Source organism: Melanerpes formicivorus, unplaced genomic scaffold (genome assembly GCF_026170545.1).
Source record: "Melanerpes formicivorus ecotype bairdi unplaced genomic scaffold, bMelFor1.0.p_v2 SCAF_1, whole genome shotgun sequence".
NCBI classification, from domain to species: Eukaryota; Metazoa; Chordata; class Aves; order Piciformes; family Picidae; genus Melanerpes; species Melanerpes formicivorus.
The window spans coordinates 32180686-32187254 of NW_027142353.1; the positions used below are offsets into that span (position 1 = coordinate 32180686).

Genomic DNA, 6569 nt, shown 5'->3' on the forward strand with positions numbered 1-6569 from the left:
ATTCAAAGCCAAAACCAAATCAAGAAAAACCTGAAAACAGAGAGGACAAACTAAAGAAGCACTTGGCCTCCTAGGGCTGATTTTCTTTACCTCGCTCAGTGCAGGTCCTCAATATGAGTTCCAATCAACAACCACTTCACAGTTAACATTTCATCAATTAATGGGGTTGATGCAATCAAGCCGAGCAAAATGTCTCCCTAAAGATGCTTCCATCATTGGCATTCCTTACAAAAGAAAATAAAGGAAGGAAGGGGGGGGGGGCAAAAGAAAGACCGGGGAGGGGGGGGGCAAAAGAAAGACGGGGGGGGGGCAAAAGAAAGACGGGGGGGGCAAATAAACCCAACCTAAACCCCCTCTTCCTGCATGGCTGTTTAGCAGCAAGAAGCACCATCCCACTGCATCTGCAATCATATTTTGCTCTAAAACACAAACAGAATCACTTGGGGGTTTTCTTTCTGCTCAGCACAAGATGCCTTTGTCCAGGAGAGAAGGAGAAGGAGGCTAGGGAGGGGGGGTTGGCAAATAAATAATCCTCCTCAACCTGCTCATTTTGTTCTAGGTCTGACAGCGTTCATCACTGAGCGAATGGAATGAAATCCACGTGAGCCACCACCTGAAATCTCCTCTGCAGGAGAAGGGGGAGGGAAGGAAAGAATACACACACACACACACACACCCAAAATAAAACACCCCAAAAATCCAGCATTTCAATTTGGATTTCAAGAAGGAATTATTTCTTTCATTTCCATACTTCCAGGGTCTACCAAGCACTGAATCTAAGCAGCTGGGTTTGGTGGGGCTTGGGTTGGGGGGGGGGGGGGGGGGGGTATTATTAAGCCACCATTTAGTGGCTGGACTTTGATGCCCTCCAACCCCACAATGCCAAGAAGAAAGTAGTTAAGCAATTCCACCCCCACCCCCCAAAACAAATAAGTAGGTAGCATCATCAAATGATCAAAAAGCAGACCCAATAATCCTCCTCCCCGCCCCGTGGATAAAACCCCACAAAACAGCCAAAAATTAACCTTCCTTAACGTTTCACGACCACTTGCAGGCTACAGACGCCGCAGGCTGACATCCATCTCCCCCCACCCTTCCCATTCCCAACCTCACATCAAACCAGGGCCATTTTTAAACACCCATGACACTCCCCCCCCCCCCCCCCCCCCCGACACTCCCCCCCCCCAGCCTCTCTCCCCCAAAAAACAAAAGGAGGAGGACAAAGTGCGAGGGGACACACGGTGGCAACCCAACCCTTCCCATCCCATCAAGTTGCTTGCAGGCTCCTTAATAGTCCTCTATGCTGCTCCTGCTGTCATCCCCACGTGTGTCCCCCACTTCAGGGTGTTTTTCAGTGGGGATGTCATGAAGTGGTGGCATTCCTCTTAACACCCCACCCCACCCCTCCAAAAAAAAAATATCTCTAGAGTGTCCCCCAACATCCCCCTGAACCCCACTAGGACATCTCCCATGGGTTGAGCAGTGGACACGCAGAAGAAAAATCCTCCCTCGAGCCTGGGCTCTCCATTTCCCCCTTCTTCCCCACCGGGAGGTGAAACTTGCCTTGGAGCTGGCTCCCCCTGGAAGCAAGCACCCCCAAAACATGGCTGAGCCCCCCCTAAGCTCAAACCTGAGGGGGCGCTGAACCTACTGTGGGGCTGAGGACAAACTCCTCCAGCAAGCCTGTTGGCTTGGGGGGGGGAACAATCAGGCTTCAAGGGGGGGAAACAACAATCAGGCTTCAAGGGGGGGGGGGAACAACAGGCTTCAAAGGGGCAAGGGAAAAAGGATTCAATAAGTGGGGGGCAATAACAGGCTTCAAGGGGGGACAACAGAAAAATGCTTCAAGAAGTGGGGGCAATAACAGGCTTCAAGGGGGGGCAACATGCTTCAAGAGGGGGCAACAACAGGTTTAAAAGGGGCAGGGGAAAGAGGCTTCAAGGGGGGGCAACAGGCTTTAGGGAGGGGGCAAGAGTCTTGGGGGGTAACAGGCTTCAAGGGGGGCAGGGGAAAGAGGCTTCAAGAAGTGGGGGAAATAACAAACTTCAAGGGGGGGCAGCAGGCTTTCGGGAGGGGGCAAGAGTCTTCGGGGCGGGCAAAAATCTTCAAGGGGGCAGAGGAAAGAGGCTTCAAGGGGACAAGAGAAAGAGGCTTCAAGAAGTGGAGGGCAACAAGAGGCTCCAAGGAAGGGGGGCGGGAAATAGCCCCTGAAGGAGTTGGGCAAGAAGCTGGGGGGCAGGGTGCCTGCCCTCCCCAGGGCGGTGGTCTCTCCCCTCCGCAGCGGTTCTGGCTCTGTGGAGCCACGCGTGACCCTCACCCTGCAGGGGGGTCACGCAGAGCCTGCTGTGAGGATGCTGCCCGCCCCGCGCCACCGGCGCCGTCCCCGGCCCTGTCCCCTCGGCTAGCGGAGGACGCGGCGCGGGGTGCAAACATCGCAGCCGACACCCCACCAGTACCTCAGCGGTGCCCTCACGAGTCCCCCCCGACCCCAGCCACTGTCACTCGTTTGCCTCACCCCTTCCCTCAGCCGCCCCCTCCCCGCTCAGCGGAGGCCCTGTGGGGGTATCGTGCCCCCTGCCCCCCCTTCACCTGCGGCTGCTCTGCTGGCGGCGGTATCCCCTATGCCGGTGCAGCGGCGGCGGCGACAGAGCTCTCCCCCTCCTCCCGCTGCCTGTTCCGCGGCTCCTGCCTCTGCCCGCAGCCGCCAGCCGGTGGGGGAGGGGGCGGCGGCGGCGGGCGGGAGTTAGGGGGGGTGGGGGGGTGTATCACCAGCGGGACCGTTACAGGCACGGCCAGGACTATTGCTCCCGGCGTGCTTTGCGCGCCTCCGCCCGGGCTCGGCGGCGGCGGCCCGACGCGGGGCACGCTGGGTAACGTAGTTCACAGAGAGGGAGTGAAGGAGAAACAGGGCCTTGGGGGACGCGGGACATGCTGGGAAGTGTAGTGCCGGCGCGCTGCTTTCTGGGAGCTGTAGTGCGGCGGGAGCCGTGAGGGGGGGCGCAAGGCATGACGGGAGCTGTAGTGCGGAGGGTTGGGGGGGGGGAACACACGCAAGCAAGGCATGATGGAAACTGTAGTCCGCGCAGGGCATGCTGGGAGCCGTAGTCTGCAAGGGATGATGACAAGCTGTGGGCCGTGGTAGGGATTGCCTTAGGCCTGGGCCTCAGAGCCCCTCGCTGAGTGCAGGGCTGCAGGCTGGAAGCAGCCAGGCCTGCAGTGGGAGGGCTGCAGGGCTCACTCTGCAACCCCCTCCCTTCCTTCTGCCACCAGGGCCTGGCCTTGCCCACTCCCTCACACCCCAAACCACACAGAATCCCCTGCTGGGGTGGGAAGGCTGCTCTGGAGCTCAACCAGGCCAAGCCCACCCTGCTCCAGCAGGGCACCCCCAGCAGCTTGACCAGCAGCACCATGGCCAGGGGGGGTTGGAAGCTCTCCACACAAGGAGACTCCACAACCTCTCTGGGCAGCCTGCTCCAGGCCTCCAGCACCCTCACAACAAACAACTTTCTCCTCTCCAGCTGGCACCTCCTAGGTTCCAGTTTGTGCCCCTTGGCCTGTCCCTGGGCAGCACTCAGCAGATGCCAGCCCCAGCCTCTTGCCCCCCACAGCCCCTTCAGCTCTTGCTGATCATTGCTCAGCTCCCCTCTGGGGCTGCTCTTCTGCAGGCTCTCAGCCCCAGGGCTCTCAGCCTTTGCTCCTCACAGAGCTGCTCCAGGTCCCTCAGCCTCTCCCCAGCCTCCCCTGGATTCTCTCAAAGTCAAGATGTTTTTCCTTACCTTGCCCCTACCCAACCACAGCCTATTCTGCTGCATCCCCTTCTCCAGCACCACCACAACCCCCCAGGCTGCTCCTCCTCCCTTCCACACTTCCCTGCCCAAACCCTTAGCCTCACATTCCATAGGGGGCAGCCTCTGGGTGACTGTGGGCTCCCCACAGCCAAGGAATGGAGAAAGAGCCCTTCTCTGGGAATGAAATCAGAGCCTGAATTTTGATGCAGGAAAATCTTTGCTGCTGACACAGACAGGAGGATCGAGGGCACCCTCAGCAGGTTTGCTGATGACACAGAGTGCTGCAGCTGATGTGCAAAGGGTCCTTAACAGTCAGGAGAAGTGGAACTCAGGTGGACCTTGTGAAGCTGTGAAAGGCTGACTGCAAGGTCCTGCACCTGGGACAGGGCAATCCCTGGTATTGGTACAGGCTGGGGGATGAAGGCTGAAGAGCAGCTCTGCTCTTGGGGGTGCTGCTGGATGAAAAGCTGGACAGGTCCCAGCCGTCTCCTAGGCTGATCCCCAGCAAGGAGGGTCAGGGAGGGGATTCTGCCCCTCTGCTGTGCTCTGCTCAGACCCCACCTGCAGTGCAGGGGCAGCTCTGGAATCCTCAGCACAGCACAGGCAGGGACCTGCTGGAGCAGGGCCAGAGGCCACAGCCATGCTTGGAGGGCTGGAAGCCCTCTGCTGTGAGGCCAGGCTGAGAGTTGGGGTTGTTCATCCTGGAGAAGAGAAGGCTCCAGGGAGATCTTCTGGTGGCCTTGCAGGACTCGAAGGGGCTGGGGACAGATTTTGGAGCAGGGCCTGTTGGGACAGGACAAGGGGGAATGGTTTGGAACTCAAAGAGAGAGATTTAGAGTAGAGAGAAGATATTCTTTACAGTGAGGATGGGGGGATCCTGTCTCAGGTTGCCCAGAGAGGTGGAAGATGCCCCATCCCTGGCAAGGCCAGGTTGGATGGGGACTTGAGCAGCCTGGTCTAGTAGAAGGTGGCAGGGAGGTTGGAACTAGATGATCTCTAAGGTCACGGTATCACAGTATCACCAAGGTTGGAAGAGACCTCAAAGATCATCAAGTCTAACCTGTCACCACAGACCTCATGACTAGACCATGGCACCAAGTGCCACATCCAATCCAACCCAAACCATTCTGTTCAGAGAGACCAGCAGCACCCACTGCTGAGTTCAGCTGCAAACTGCATCAGCACAGCTCAGCACCCTGGGCTTAGGGTGGGAAAAGAGCATTTTGGAGCAAGTGTGGGGATCTGGGGAGGTAGAGAATTAAATTCCTCTGCATCTTTCCCCAGAGATGTGCTGGCATGCTGGGAGGTGGTGTGAAAACAAACATTTCTCCTTCAGCTTTCCTCCTGCAGGGAGGAGGCTGCTGGTGGCACCTATGGGACATACTCAGCTGTTGTGATACCCACAAAGGTCAAAGCAGTCTTCAGTGGGATTTGGGCGCTCTTTAACAGTCCACCACGGGGAGTTTAACCCCTCTCCAAGGCAGGTGCCAACCTTTCCCAACAGCAAATGTGTGTCAGGAAGAGAAGGAACAAACTTTGGGCTGTCCTCACTTTGTATTCAAGCACAGTGACAGGAACTCTGAACCCCCAGAGCTTCTGCCCAGCAGACTCCACAGCAGAAGGAGACAAGGGAGACCCAGGGGAGGGGAGACACTGGTCTCCTACATCATGTGAGGCATAGAAAGAGTTCCCAAATCCTTTGTTTCCTACCCAAAACCCAAGGCTTTGGCTAGGACAGATCAGCTCTCCCAACAGGCACCGAGCCAGTGCTTTGTGACAGCTTCTTCCTGTAATGATCTCCCAGAGGAGACAGGGACAGAGGCCAGCTGGAGGGAAAACAAACAGAAAGAGGCAAAAAATCCTTCTTTTTACCAGGCAGCATCCAATTGTCTCACCAGGGGTGGGGAGATACTGCAACAGGTTGCCCAGGGAGGCTGTGGATGCCTCCTTCCTGGAGGTGTTCAAGGCTAGGGTGGATGAGGCCTTGAGCAACCTGGGCTGGTGGGAGGTGTGTAATGGGTTGCGGCAAACCCCCTCCACACCACGCGCAGAAATGATGACTCAGACAAACAGATTGCAAAAGTGATGGAAAGTTTAAATAGAGACCAGTGAGTGCGTGCAGAGAGCTAGAAACGCAGTGACAAGAGAGAGACCAAAACAGACCCAGAGAGATCCCATCCCCACCTGAGGGTGCACCCAAAACCCCCAGTGCTCCTCCTTCCCCCCCCCACACTGCTAGGCTAGTCTCAGCTGGCCAGATCTGAGACTGCCCATCCCCCCGTGGCCTTGGGCCTAGCCAGGTCCATGGCCAGGGAATCTCTCCGCCAGTTACCGGGTGGCGGAGAGGAAGGAAAGAGGAAGTGCCAGACCCTGCCGTAAAACTTATAGTGGTGCAAGGGATCATGCTAGGAAATAACCTAATTCCCTGTGTCCACCCACTGGGCTGGACTTCTGGACACAGGAAACACCCCTGTAGCAGAGGGCACCCAGCCCCAACTACAACAGGAGCCACCCCTTATTTCATACCGTAATCCCTGCACCCAAACACATCATCAAATCAGAAAACTGATGACATGTCCGGCGAAGTCCTTATCTTCATCTGGGCGTCCACCCAAACAGTCTCTCAGTCAGGCTCAAGTGTCTGTCCATTCCAGTTCTTCTTCCTTCATCCAATGGAACCTCCCAGCGATGCAGAGCTCATTCTCCTGTGGTGCAAGTTCTCCATGGATCCGTTGGGCATCCTGGTCACCTGGAAAAGCCTCACAACTTCTCAGCCAAGCC

General features: G+C 56.9%; 1 protein-coding gene across 3 annotated transcripts in view; it reads right to left on the reverse strand.

The window, feature by feature from the left end:
- FAM168A (family with sequence similarity 168 member A) overlaps positions 1-2744 on the reverse strand; it is a 228043-nt gene extending 225299 nt beyond the window's left edge. For all 3 annotated transcript variants that reach the window (XM_068139242.1, XM_068139218.1, XM_068139228.1), the window contains exon 1: positions 2590-2744. The gene's annotated coding sequence lies outside the window, so the exon portion shown is untranslated. The remainder of the gene's footprint in view (positions 1-2589) is intronic.
- Positions 2745-6569: the final 3825 nt, after the last annotated feature.